Source organism: Pelobates fuscus, chromosome 1 (assembly GCF_036172605.1).
Source record: "Pelobates fuscus isolate aPelFus1 chromosome 1, aPelFus1.pri, whole genome shotgun sequence".
Taxonomy (NCBI): Eukaryota; Metazoa; Chordata; class Amphibia; order Anura; family Pelobatidae; genus Pelobates; species Pelobates fuscus.
In genome coordinates, this window is record NC_086317.1 from 143,750,232 (window position 1) to 143,765,445 (window position 15,214).

The following is a 15,214-nucleotide window of genomic DNA, read 5'->3' on the forward strand; positions in this document are numbered from 1 at the left end:
ACAATTGTGTGTTGGAGACACCAGGAAATGGATCCCAAAAAGTGTAGATTATGCACATCATTAGATGCATTTACACCGAACTCAGAGCACTCAAACAGCTCTGTCTATAAAGTACACCCTTAGTTAACTGGCCTGCCTGATTGGCAGCCAGCCTGTCATGCATTGACACCAAACTGACCTTCAAATTCTTTGGGCTGACCTGCACCTTTTTCCAGGTAGGATTACCCCTTTGAGCATTGCCAGTGACATGGTTTGCAAATTATGTCATTTGCCCATCTCCTTTTACCCTGCCCATCAAAATACTGCTTCACAGAACGCCAATGTTGGGGGGATGTGGATTTGGTTTGGAGATGAATGCGAGATATTAGCATAGCATTCTTATTAGTGTTCTTCTGTTTTCTGTTGAAAAGATTCTGTAATTAGGTCCATCAAAATTGTCAGCACCAAGCCCAATGGGCTCTTAATCCAGCCCTGACAGTAAACATTTCAGTTTCTAAAAAAACTAAATTAAAAAAAAAAACGAATAAAAAACCCGGCAATGCTTTACATTGCAGGGTTAAAAGAACAGGAACAAAGCACCAAGACCACTTTATTGGTGACTTTAGTGGTCATTTAAGGGTGTTCATAAAAAGATGTGCAAGTGTCAATTCACTGCATAGAATGTATTTGGCATTAAAGGGTTCTCTGGTAGGATTACTTTAGAAAGTTAACATTTTCACATTCCATTTGTCATTCCTGATTCCAGCTGATAGGGAAAATAGCTACAAAGAGCTCTAAAAAGCCAGGAACAGATACACTCATGTCCTTAGCAGGAAACCTATTCAGGAAAAGGCTGTGCTTTGCAGTCAGGGAACTGACCAATTTTCTTTTAACTGCCATTAGGATGTGTGTGGTCATAAATAAATATTGATTGTTAGATAGACCAAAAGGGAGCATCTAAACTCACTGGGACCTAACTGCATAAAGTATAGAAACATAGAATGTGATGGCAAATAAGAACCATTTGGCAGATCTAGTCTGCGTGATTTTCAAAATACTTTTAATTAGTCCCTTGCCTTATCTTAAGTCTATGATAGCCTTAGGCCTGTCCCACACATGCTTAAACTCCTTTACTGTGTTAACCTCTACCACTTCAGCTGGAAGGCTATTCCATGCATCCACTACCGTCTCAGTAAAGTAATGCCTTCCTGATATTATTTTTAAACCTTTGCCCCTCTAATTTAAGACTATGCCCTCGTGTTGTGGTAGTTTTTCTTCTATTAAATATGTTCTCCTCCTTTACTGTGCTGATTCCCTCTATGTATTTAAATGTTTCTATCATATTCCACCTGTCTCGACTTTCCTCCAAGCTATACATGTTAAGATCCTTTAACCTTTCCTATCCTGCAATCCATGAACCAGGTTAGTAGCCCTTCTCTGAACTCTTTCCAAAGTATCATTATCCTTCTGGAGATACGGTCTCCAGTACTGCGTACACTACTCCAAGTGAGGTCTCACCAATATTCTATACAATGGCATGAGCACTTCCCTCTTTCTACTCCTAATACCTTTCCATATACAACGATGCATTCTGCTAGCATTTGCTGCTGCTCTATTAAATTGTCTGCCTACCTTTAAGTTATCTGAAATAATGACCCCTAAATCCCTTTCCTTAGATGTTGAGGTTATTAGGGTATCAAATATTCTATACTCTGCCCTTGGGTTTTTACGCCCAAGATGCATTATCTTACACTTATCCACGTTAAATGCCAGTTGCCACAGCTCTTAGCATTTTTCTAATTTACCTAAAACATTTGCCTTGGAACATCAACCCTGTTGCAAAATTTAGTATCATCAGCAAAAAGACATACCTTACAATCAAGACCTTCTGCAATATCACTAATAAAATATTAAAGAAAATGAGCCACAAGCCCTTTGGTACTCCACTGGTAACTAGACCTTGCTTCAAATATACTCCGTTGACTACAACCCTCTGTTCCTGTCATACAGGCACTGCCTTACCCATTCAACAATATTGGAATCCAAACTCAAAGATTGCAGTTTATTGATGAGCCTTCTTTGTGGAACAGTGTCAAAAGCCTTACTGAAATCTAGGTAGGCAATGTCTACTGCACCACCCCGATCTATTACTTTAGTTACCCAATCAAAAAAATATATAAGATTAGTTTGGCATGATCTCCCTGAAGTAAACCCATGTTGTCTCTGATCTTGAAATCAATGTGATTTTACATCTTCAACAATTATGTTCTTTAACATGGTTTCCCATCAATTTCCCCACTACTGAAGTCAAGCTTACTGGCCTGTAGTTGCCAGCCTATAGTTTTCACCATCTTGAATCATTACCCCAAAGTATCATTGCTCTCTTAAACCAGTGATTTAGCCCATGCAAGAATGAGACCCAACAAATGTTTATGCAGTATATATATTCTCTAGAGATATATATATATATATATATATATATATATATATATATATATATATATATTATTTTTTTTTTAACTAGAGAATGTTTTTATCAGTTGAATGGACATAAAATAAAATTTTAAAAAAATTGGTACATTTCAACAAGTTGTGGATAATATCATTATTCATTATTTCAGCATTTTACTTTGCAGGGATTCACAGAAAGCATTTCATAGTTTACATTGGGGATACCTGTCTGCAATACTTGTGAAATTCAGTTTGGACCTGACAATCACTTGTACTGTCATGGTCCTATAAATCATTTGCTCTGAAACAGTCCTAGAAGGTCAGCTTCTCATCTATTCGTCATGTCTACCAGGTTCTTACCATAAATCATTGTCCAGTGTTATATTGGTTCTACAACCAATATCTTCAGTTTACAGACTTAGTTGACAACAATGTTCCCCTCAAAACCAAAATCCCTTTACAAAACAAGTTTCCTTACAAGTCACAATTTGTTAAACTATACATTCAAAGGTGACCAAACTTATTCACTCTAAAATTGTATTGGGACACACTACTTTTATACAATAATATGAACTTTCATTTTCTACTAAATCAGTTTAAATGTGTTTGTATGTGTGTATACATACACACACACACACACACACACAAAAAAAACTCTTATTATACAAACAGGGATAACAAAAAGAATAAGAGATAAATTACAATGTACAACATAATGCACAATAGCTGATCAAAGCAAAATGCCAAATAACACAAATACATCTATAAAAACAACAACCCACCCCCCCTCAAAAAAAATAAATACTTTTAATTTGTTAAGGGGGGGGGGAGATACAATTAGTAACTGAAAACAAAACAAAGTTACACACATATCCAAATAGTGCCTACAAATCACACAAAGACAGTAAAATTATCATTAAAATGCATGTGTATGAGGAGGGTGGATGGGTGAAGAGAAAAGTCAGCATATTTCTAGTATTCTCCTCATCAGAAAGGTATTTGTTAGCTTTTAGTCCTCTTTAGTGTTCCTGTTACAATGTTCCCAGTCTAAATATCCTTTAGTGAGGCAGGGCTGTTCTCGTTACAATGTTCCCAGTACTATATACACTGCTCTGGTACATTCCACCTCCCCCTCACTCAGTATCAATACACAGAGGTCCAGAGCTGCCTGAAGAGGCCAATAGCTGCTCCCTCGCTGTATCCATCTTACCTGCAGCTCCCACTCCCACCCGGAACGCAGCCACTCCGATTCCACGCAATAGATGTGAAAGTAAAATGTGCTCCTTACCCTTCACCTCCTTTGTTGCAGAACAAGGCACAGTCAAAGCAAGCAATCTCCACTAAGGTTTCCTCCCAGCTCTGTTCAATCAGGACAGCCCTCTGCCTTCCCGAGCATCATGTAAACAGCTTGTGGATTGGCTGTCCTTGGCCACCCCAAGTGATTGGGCCATTTTCACAGGGCTGGGATAGGCCACATTCATTCCCCTTTGCTAAGGTTCTAAACCCATTCTCTGTCATTCTGTGGGCTGAATACAGCTGACAGGGAGAGAGGAAACAATAGGCGCAGTTTGATTTTTTTTTTTTTTTTTTTTTTAATTTACTCTCTCCCTCCCCCTGCCTCACCTCTGTATAATTACATATCCAGTCACCGTGACAGGATGATGCCATACGGTTTAGAAAATAATACAAAAAAGCTCTGTACTTTGCATAGCGAGGAATGGACAGATGAACAAATATAAGATTTCTCTAAACTTTTTGAAATGTTAATTTATATATACTGCGTACCAAAAACGTGTATTTCTCTGAAATTCACACCAGACATTAGAGATTGGTCATTATTTTTCTTTTTTACTTTTTTGTTGAAGTAAAAGCTTTGCAAGTGCATCTGTTGCAGTAAAATAACTCCTATGCTGCTTAGCCACCCAGTCGAGAAGGCAACAAAGAATTATAAGAGTTGTAGCTTTAGGCGATCTGCTTTTTAGTATGCCTCCCCTCCTAAGTATTTTGGTGCAAGTGTGTCCTTAAATTTGTGTTTATTGAGACAAAGATTCAGAGTTAATCACTGAAGAGTGAATTGTTAGGAACTGAAAGTGAATTTTAAAGTCACTGAAGGGAAAATATAGCTGACTTTTAGTAGAATTAGTGTAATTTGGCCTAAAATGTAAAATGCACTTTACATTTACTGAATTACTGAATATCCCCATATTAGTGAATATTAGTGAATAACCTTAAAGCAGAGGTGCCCAAAAGGTAGAGATCCCCAAATGTTTTAAAGTTACAGCTTCCATGATGCTTTATCATTAAAAGGGCATTTTAAAGGCATGCAACGCATCATGGGAGTTGTAATTCTACATCTGGGGATCTACCTTTGGGGCACCCTTGCCTTAAAGGAACATTCCATTGTCAAAAAGCAAACAAAACATTTTTTGTAAATCATGATTAATTAGATATACCCCAAATCAATCAGGCCTACATTTTGTCACTGGGGGTATATCTAAAAACAGCTTGCAAATGTTGCATACCTGCTGTATGCAGTCTTTTCCACGCACACCAATTAGAGGCTTCTGACTGCTTAGCCTGTGAGCTGGAGTCAAGTGCCAATCAGACAGCCAAGGATGTGTTTCTGCTCTCAATATAAACATTCTAATTTCTGTTGAACTCGGCATCCTTGTAAACTGTCACAAACAGTACAAACTCCAGACACATAAAGTACTTCAACAAGCTGAAGTGTTTTATGTGCTTGGATTGTTCCATTAAAATTGTTATGTGCTTTGCAAAAGTAGTTTAGAATTATTTGTCCCACTTTTTGAATGTATGAGGGAAGGTGATTTATGTTTTTAGTAGTTTTTATTTAAGGTTTGGAGTTATGTACTAATAGCAACTATAGTGCAAATGCCTCCAAGTAAAGCAATCAGAGTGGAAACAAATGGAATGTTGCTGTTGTTGTTTGCTCTGATTTTCAACTTTGCCCAAGAATTGTTTTCTATTTATCACTGTCCCTTTTTCATGTTTTCTTTTCACTTTAATCAAGGGATTGTTCCTTTAGAAATGTGTTCATGCTTACTATTGGCACATCTTCTGATACCATTGATGGAGCTGCTTCTGATGCAATCATAACTCACTGGGCAGGTCACTGGTGTTATTTCATAAACCTTTATAAATTAGTGGTAGTCTACCTCTACCTTAAGGATGGAGTGACTTGCTCCCAGTGTGATAGGATTCAGTAGTAATTTAAAGGGACACTATAGTCACCCAGACCACTTCAGCTCAATGAAGTGGTCTGGGTGACAGGTCCCTCAGGTTTTAACCCTTCAGATGCAAACATAGCAGTTTCAGGGAAACTGCTATGTTTACATTTGGGGTTAATCCAGCCTCTAGTGGCTGTCTTCCGGACAGCCACTAAAGGCGCATCTGCGACGCAGGAGGCACATTTTGCCTCCATCGCGCAGAGCGTCCAAAAGAAAAGCATTGAAAAATGCTTTCCTGTGGACACTTTGAATGCCCGCACGGCACTTGCCGTGCATGCGCATTCGGCTCAGCTGACGTCGGACGGGGGAGCTGACGTCGGAGGGGGAGGAGAGGTCACCAGCGCTGAGGGAGCCCGGCGCTGGATTAAGGTAAGTAGCTGAAGGGGTTTTAACCCCTTCAGCGCCACGGTAGGGGGACCCTGAGGGTGGGGGCACCCTCAGGGCACTATAGTGTCAGGAAAACCGCTTTGTTTTCCTGACACTATTGTGATCCTTTAAGGCTTGCTCACCCCTCTAGAACTACCGCAAATACCCACTTACTTAATAAACCTTTTATTTGCTACTCCTGTTTAGTACAGAGTATGTCACAGTGAATAGGGCCAACAAAACAACCTCACTTACAAATTACATGGACTCAGACCTCCCAACATTTAAAGTTGACAACGATGTGAGGGTGATTGTGGCCATGAGCAGGACTGCTCTGAGAAGTTTTACTAATAAAAATGTATTCAAATAAAATGTAATTTAGAAAAGGAACAATGTATCTTATTTACAGAGTTATTTCAAAACACATTTATTATAGTTTAAAAACACATTATTGTGAGTATTATTGCTGTGTAGATCAGAAACACCAACAATATAGAGCTCATAGAAAAGAGGGACATTAGGATGGTAAAGAGGGACATGGAATTTAGACAGTCCCTCCTAAATAAGGACACTTGGCAGGTATGAAAGTCCTGGAAACATCATGTAGGAATGATTGTCCATATTAACTCAATTGCTTCTGCTCATGCAGATGTTTTTTAAACACCCATTCATGCAATAAACCTTCCATCTCAACCTGAAGACACTCTACTGTCTGGTGAAGGCTGGTGGTTAAGTTTAAATGACTGGGCTTTTTTTTGGCATGAAAATCTTACTCATCTCTGCGGGGATGGTTATACTCACACTATATGGGTTTGACTGATAGAGGCTGCTGGAGATTTATGGTACGATATCAAGAACCCCTGCGACTTTCATTAGTGTGATCTGCACAGCATTCACAGGGATGTTTGCATGCCTAAGTGATTAAATCTATTTTTCAAAACTCTGTTGGCAACTATGTCTCATATCACCTGCGGAGATTTGCAAAAACTTCAGTATCATGCATATTCATAATAGTCTGGCAGGTCAGTTAGTCTAGGAAATATCGTACATGATCCAACTAGTCCTGGAAAGCATTGAGATTACCTCCCCCGGCTCAAGCACAAACCCATACAGGGCTGTCTTGCCATGGCTCTGCACAATTCCTGCTGCCTCTTTTCTGCAGTACTCTGCAAACAGACACCCCAACATATTTCTCCAGTTGCTTTTAATCAGCAGAAGAATGATGCTCCAAGGCAACCCTGTATGCCAGTGACTGGGCAGACAATTGCCCATTGCATGCCACTGAACTTGTGTCAGTTCTAAAGGATGATGGGGGTTCTAGTTTGGAGGACTACTCACTTATCTAAAATATAGCAGTGCAGAAGATGTAATTTTATTGTGTCAGTTTTTAAAATCTATTTGTTGTCATACTGTTAATCAATTATCTATATAATGCATTAAAAGCTATGTGTGTGGAAAATTTACATAGAAACGCCCTTTAAACTGATGAATTAGACAAGTTAAAGTGACACTATAGTCACCAGAACAACTACAGCTTATTAAGTGTTCTTGCATGGCAAGACCACTTACTATTATATCACATATATATATATTATTAAGTTTTATTGCATGGCAAGACCACTTACTATTAACTCACATATATATTATTATTCTTATTATTATAGCCAAACTTACAACTGTAACGGACCGTTTCAGCAGACAAGGGGTTAAAATCCGTTTAGGCCGATAATCCCCTTTTCAAAGACAGGCACAGCTACTGTAAAATCACCAAAACTCACAAATTGGATAAAAGTGAATGCACTAAACTCCCGAACTGCATACAAGGGAATAAGGTAGCACTCCAAACTCCCGAACTGGAACCTCACGAATAGCTGCTAGCAGACGAACAGGAAAAGCTCCCAAGCGGCTTACACTCCTGGCAGTCAGTCCTTATCAGCATACAGTGAATCCCCCCAAGAACGAGACAAGGCTCCGTGTTGAGGGTCAAGCAGTAGTCTGTTTATTGAGGGCTACCCGCCCCTGTATTTGTGCAGGTCTCCCACCTGGTGGACACTCCCCTAGGGGACCAGATGGAAGACTGTAACAACGGACAGACAAGTAGCATTTCAGGACATACAGAAGTAAAACATCCCCACAATGCATCCTGGCTTCCTCCCCTCTGTCCTGGAGAAGTAATTCAATTATCTCCCAGGACAAAGGCAAAACTCCATTACACACGTGGGGACACAAAGACAGACTATCACTTTAAAATACACAAAGTTACTTTATGCACATAAAACACATACATGTAACATATCCCCAGATAGCTCAGGTCTGAGTGCACATTATTAGGAGAATGGCACTCAGACCACACGAATACAGTTTAATTGCCATGGAGCCAGAGTCTTTAATTACACTAATATGCTCCATGGCATGGCTATCTGGGTTAAAACATTCCTCCAACATAAAATACCGAATTTACATGCATTCGTTAAATCCGTACGAATTAGAACCAGGGGCGGGAGGTTCAGCGGTGCCTGCACGTAAAAGTGTCCGGGTTTGGTGCATGAAAGCCGGGCAGAAAAGCGCTGGCTGCCCGGGGAACCCCAGAACACCGCCATCTAGCGGCCGCTAAGTGTAACCGCGGCCACCCAGTAACAATCAATTAAGCTGCGGTTAACCGCCGCTTCAGGGAGGTAAATGGAGGGCACACTCCAGCTTCTGGGTGGCCAACTAACGGCGCCTGCCGGCTCCCCATGGCTCCGGGGAGGCTGAAAAACGGCTGTTTGTTCGGTAGATAGAATCTACCGAACGGCTGTGCAGAAAGGGAGAAATAAATCCTTCTGCACAGTAAAATTAACCCTTTAACTGCCGGTCCATAATCCAAAGGCAGCAGGCGGGCAACCAGGCTCCTCCAATGCAATGTGGCGAGATTGGTCTCGTCACAACAACCTTAACTCCTCCCACATAGACAGTAATATACCGAAACGTGTGCATTGTTCCCGATCGGTGTGCTATTACTTTGTGGAACGTTTTGCCTAATGGTTCACGAAATATTGTCGTTTTTGTGGCGAAATTTGTCCCATAGGAATGAATGGTGGAATGTTCAAAACTGGAGTGGGAGCTGACAAAAGCTAGAGTGTAAGCGGAAAAATCAGGACATGATTTCTAAACTGCCACCACTCCCTCATTTTCAAGCCCACCTACACAAATCTTATATCAAAACGTTCAGCTATCCCTGCTGCCACTAAAAATGTTCACGGCTAAGTCATAGTCCTGATAGTTTTCACAATATGACCATTTGTTTACAACTCACGCCGTCCATTGACATTCATTGAAACGCCACTCTAGCCACCTCAAATTTGAAGGGCAATTTCTAAACTGCAACTGTGCCTTCATTTTTTTTTTTTTTTTTTTTTTTTTTATTTGACAATTTTTATTGAAGTTTGTTAGGGGTACAGAAGAGAAAGGAAGAGTAGGGGAGCAGTGGCAAACAGTTTACATATCATATACATCTTATCTTGTTATCATTTCACAAGGATATTTATCCATAACCCATTAATAAATAGTTTCGTGATACTATAGATATTTTCACTATTTTGTGTTACCCAGTGCCCAGGTGGGCTCGAGCGTAACCCTGTGGGGTGTACATTCGTTCGTGCTTGGTTGTGGCAAAGGGGTTTGCATTTTTAATGTCCGTATGCCACTAGGAAAGGTGAACTTGGAGATAACAGAAGAAGAGGGGGAGGGGGGGGGGGGGGTTCCCAGGTGTGTGACCGCTGGTGGTTTCTTCTGTAGGGCATCAAGTTTTCTTGCACATTTGTTGTGGAGTTGCATCCTGATCATTGTTATTCATGATACCCATAATTGTACTCATTAAGCAGTAGGTTACAAGTTTATATTTTTGAGGGGCACAGCTGTCGATTCGTAGTTATATGTCGCTATTATCTCAATTGGGGGGTTTAGCTTTGTTATTCATGTATGTTTGCCAGGCTTCCCACGCCTGTGGCCAGACTTTTTTACGATTCTCTGATCGTCTGGCTGCTAGTTCGTAACGTTTGGTTATGTCTATTGTTTGTATACATTCTGATATCGTAGGTGGGATAGTCGATTTCCAATGTCTACTGATAGCTGTCAGTGCTGCTAGAAGTATATGGTAAGTTAGATATTTTTGCCTGTTCAACAACCCTGTAGGAAGCAGTTGGAGGAGGTACGTTTCTGGTTTTTGGGGTAGTAGTATTTTTGCGCTGTCTTGTATAGCGTTTGTTATATTAAGCCAGAATGGTTTTAGTAAGGGACAGGACCACCAGATGTGGAGCATCGTACCTTTGTGCTGTTGGCATCTCCAACAGAGGTCTGATGCCTGCGGGTATACTGTTTTTAAGCGTGTGGGTACTAGATACCACCTATATAAAATTTTCCGGGTTAGTTCGATATGTGATATGCATTTAGATAGTGTGGGATGTGCCAGGAGGATCTCTTTCCATTGTTGCTCATTAAGAGCATATCCAAATTCCCTTTCCCATGCTCTGATAAATGAGAGTTTTGCGTGGTCTGTTGGAGGGTGCATCGTTTGATATAAGATCGATATCAGTCTTTTGGGGGTTGAGAGACGTGAACATATTTTTTCTACCAACGTCAGCTGTAGCCCCTTTACATTATGAGTTCCTGTCAGAGTTTGCTTGTGGAGCCATGATTGTAGCTGCATGTAGGGGAATGAAGCAGCCTGAGGCAAATTATATGTGGTTGTTAAGTCGGTGAGATGTCTAAGTGCATTTTCCCGAAGTAGTTGGTGTAGATGTATCACTCCATGCCGGTGCCACATGGCATAATTGAAGTTCGGTATCATGTAGTGCAGCGCTTTTATAGGCATGGCGGGTGATATTTTGCCCGTCCATCCCATAGTGCGGCAGTATTTGTCCCATGTGGACAGAGTAAGGGCTGTGGTCGGGAGCAGTTTAGTCATGGTTGGTCTGTGGTTTTGGGGGAGCCATGCTAGGATATTAATGGGTATGTTTTGGGAGTGGTGCGCCTCCAGCGACATCCATTGGGTTGGGTGATCTCTGTTACAGGCCACTAATAGGGGGCTTAAGACGGCTGCCCTGTAGTAGCTGTCTAAGTTGGGCGCTCCCATTCCCCCTTGTTTACGTGGCATGTATAGTGTGCTTTTCGCTACTCGTGCTTTTTGTTTGTTCCATATAAAATTTAATAGCACCTGTTGTGCCTCTTGTATAAATTTGTATGGTAATTTTATGGGTAATGTCCTAAACAGATATTGCAGTTTGGGTACTATAATCATTTTAATTGCAGCAATTCTTCCTGACCAGGACATGTATTTGCTCTTCCAGCTGAGCAATAAATTTTTTATTTCAGTCAGTTGTTTCTGATAGTTTGTTTTGTAAAGGTTTGCTAGGTTTGGGGTGATGTTAATTCCTAGGAACTTCAAATGGTCGCTGCGCCAATCATATTTGAAGGTAGCACGTAGGCTCTGCAAGTCCGCCTTTGGGATGTTTATCCCCATTGCTTGTGTTTTGCTTATGTTGAGTTTGTAATAAGAACACTTGCTATATTGGGTCAGTGTTTGGTGAAAGTTGGGTAAGGATATGTGTGGTTGCTCCAAAGTCAGAAGGATGTCATCTGCGAAGAGTGTGAGTTTGTGTTCCTCTCCGTTGCTGATGATGCCGTGAATGTTGGGATTATCTCTAATAAGTTGTGTCAGGGGTTCCAGTGATAATATATAGAGGAGGGGTGACAGTGGGCAGCCTTGTCGCGATCCGTTGGTGATGTGGAATTGTTTGGAGCTAAAACCTCCATTAGTGACTTTCGCTGTTGGCCTAGAGTATAGGGCTCCTATCAGTTTTAAGAAAGTGTCTGGGAAGCCGTATTTGATCAGGACAGCTTGGAGGAAGGGCCAGTGCAGCCTGTCAAAAGCCTTTTCAGCATCAAGTGACAGCATGATGCACTGGGCCCCGCCTCCGCGCCGCCCCTGGAGTAGATCTAGGACTTTTCGGGTTCCGTCTGCCCCTTGTCTTCCACTAACGAATCCTACTTGGTCCTCATGGATTAGGGTTGGGATGATGTTCGTCAGTCTGTTGGAGAATATTTTAGCCAATAATTTAATATCTGTATTAAGCAAGGAGATTGGTCGTAGGTTTTGACTTTTAGTGGGGGGTTTCCCTGGCTTGGGTAACGTAGCTACATGTGCCATCAGCATTTCTTGGGGTATATGACCTGTCGTGAGGACATGATTGAAGGTTTTTTCTAAGTGTGGGGTGAGGGTTGTCGCCATTGTCTTATAATAGGAGTTCGTGAGTCCGTCTGGTCCCGGTGATTTGCCATGGGGAAGTGAGTGTATAGCTTGTTGTATTTCCTTTTGTGTGACTGGGTTTTGTAGTATCGATATTTGTTGATTTGTTAATGTTGGGAGTGAGGACATTTGTAGGAAAGTTTGAATTTCCTTATGTGTGGGTTGGTGGAGGTTAGGATCATCTTTGAGATTGTATAGTGTATGATAGTAGTCTGCCATTGTGTCGTTGATGTCCTGTGGGTTATGAATCTTGGTGCCTTGGGTCGAGAGCAGGAATGGGATTTTAGCATTAGATTGTTTTTGACGCAGCAGGGCCGCTAGATGTTTGCCTGCTTTATTGCCCTGTGAGTACGAGGTTTGTTTCAGTTTATGTAATATGTGTGCAGTTTTGGAGATTGCTGCATTGTTAATGCTTGTTATAGTGTCTTGGATTTCCTTTGCAAGTTGAGGAGTGGGATTTGTTATATTTGCTGCTGTTTTGTCTCTCAGGGTGCGTAGCATATCCAGGTGGTCCTGCTGCGCTTTCTTATTGAGATAGGAGGCTCTGCTAATGAGAAGCCCTCGGATGACCGCCTTATGGGCTTGCCACACGGTGGTTGGTTGAACCTCTGGTGTATCATTTATTTGGAAATACGTTGACAGGGCTTCTGTTAGTGTTTTGGAGAATGTCTGGTCATTTAGGAGCGAGTCATTTAATCGCCATGGTGGCCGTCCTCTATGTTGGTATGCCTCGGTCAGCTTTACCACTGTTGGGGCATGGTCTGACCATGTGATATCTTTAATTTCACTGTCTGTCAATCTAGGGAGTAATGTGCCTGTTAGAAAAATGAAGTCTATTCTGGAGTATGATTTATGTACGGCAGAATAGAAGGAAAACGATTTCTCAGAAGGGTGGTTTAATCTCCAGGAGTCGTAGAGACCGTAGTCCCCCAGTAGTTTAGTAATAGCTTTGCTTTGTGACCTGAGCGTTTTGTGTCTAGATGTTGTGGGGTGCAGAGTAGTATCCATATTCGGATCAAGGGGGTGATTTAGATCCCCACAGAGAATAAGTGGTGTGGACTGGGTAGACGGGAGTGCAGAGAGCACTTTGTGTAAGAAATTGCGTTGGTGAGTGTTGGGAGCGTAGAAGCTGACTATAATATATTGCAAGTTATTAATGAGACAATGCAGTATTACATATCTCCCCTGTTTGTCCTTAGTTATGTTTAGTGTTTCAATTGTTAAGGAGGAATGAAGAAGGATTGAGGCTCCTCTCGATTTAGAGGAGTGGGTTGCGTGATATTGATGAGGGTAGTGTTGTGTGCCGAGATTGGGTACCCTAGAATTGACAAAGTGGGTCTCTTGTAGACATAGGATGTCTGCCTGAATTTTCTTAGCTTCCTCTAGCACCATACGTCTCTTATGTGGGGTGTTCAATCCCCTGCAGTTATGTGAGTATATGTTCATATGATGGGTAAATGATACAGAGTGCTCGTTTGCATTGCCGCATTGTCTCTAGAGGAATGCGGTATGAGTAAATTTTGTTTGGCGTGCTCCATGGAGCGCACCTGCGTATTTGTGATGTTATACCTGGGTTCGGGAGTTTTAGGAGGGATGTGGAGAGGGAAGGGTAAATAACAAAGTATATACAATGAGACCCAAATGTGGGTCATGACATTGTGGCCTCGTGCCACGGGGGAAGGACGCTGCGTCGGCGTCTCTGTGTAAATGGCCGTTGGGCTCTCTTGGTTATATTTTGGTTGTGTCTCCTCAGATTTATGGAATATATATTGCTCCATTGTGTTGGTTGGTGTACCTTAGGGGAGGGTGAACCTGTTACAGGCGAGGGTTTAGTGGAGCGTTTTGCAGCTTATCGCTCTAATCCTCTACAACAATTTCTCCACCATTATGTTTGGGTGCTCGGTGTTTTACTAGCACATTGCACGCATATCCCAGCTCAAGGGGGCATACCACGATGCCGTCGGGGTGTGGGCATCATAGTCCCCCCGGGCAGGGCCTGTCAGCTATGACATCCTGTGTGCGCGTGACGCCACAGGTTTATTACCTTTTTGTGCTCTCTTTGCATGCAATCTGCCCCCTATCTCGGAAGGTGTCCATACTGAGTGTTGTGGCAAATATGTGCCTATTGAGCATTTTTGTGGGGGACCGTTATTCCTTATCAAGCATTCAGATACATTTTATACATCAGTTTGAACATATTAGCCTGTTTATCATCACAGTCATATTTTACCTTTCTCAGTTATGGATTACTTTCCTGGAGCTTATCTAACAGTAGTGGTTACCGTGATGGGGTGGCTAGCTGGGGCGCCCCAAACTGCTAATCTCGGTTCTGCCTATACCATATAGGTCTCCCTTATTACTCTATATTTAGATTCGTAAGGGGCCCTCACCCACCAACATCCAATAGGGCATGTACAGTATATACAGTATATATTAGACATGTTAGGGATATATTGCTTAATCAAAGCAGATAACTTCATATAATTTAACTAGTAACTTATAAACATAAATTTAAGGTAGGTGATATCGTCTCACGTGTCTCCGGTAATGGCCTTAACGGCCTAGGTCTCTCGATAAGTTATGGAGATTTGTTCCGCGCCGGGACTTGGCGCCATTCCGGGGTCAGGCGTTCAGTCGGGCCCGCTTGGGTTGTGGAAGAGTTCGATGGGAGCCCCCATTCTCGCAGCAGTCGGGTGCCTTCATCCGGCGTGTGGGCCAGTTTGAGCTCGCCATTCTTGGTGATTAAAAGTTTGGTGGGGTATCCCCATCGGTACCTGATTCCGGCACGGCGCAGCTCCTCTGTCACAGGGTGGAATTCTCTTCTACGTCTGAGGGTCGCGGCGGATAAGTCAGCCAAAATCTTGATCGTTGCATATGTCGCAGG

At 41.9% G+C, this 15,214-nt stretch overlaps 1 protein-coding gene across 2 annotated transcripts in view; it reads right to left on the reverse strand.

The window, feature by feature from the left end:
• Positions 1-3,798, reverse strand: part of CTTNBP2NL (CTTNBP2 N-terminal like) — an 86,632-nt gene extending 82,834 nt beyond the window's left edge. The window contains exon 1 of one of the 2 annotated variants that reach the window (XM_063444330.1): positions 3,719-3,798. The gene's annotated coding sequence lies outside the window, so the exon portion shown is untranslated. Of the gene's footprint in view, positions 1-3,640; positions 3,656-3,718 lie in introns of those variants that run through there. The other variant, XM_063444331.1, reaches the window with a different exon arrangement.
• Positions 3,799-15,214: the final 11,416 nt, after the last annotated feature.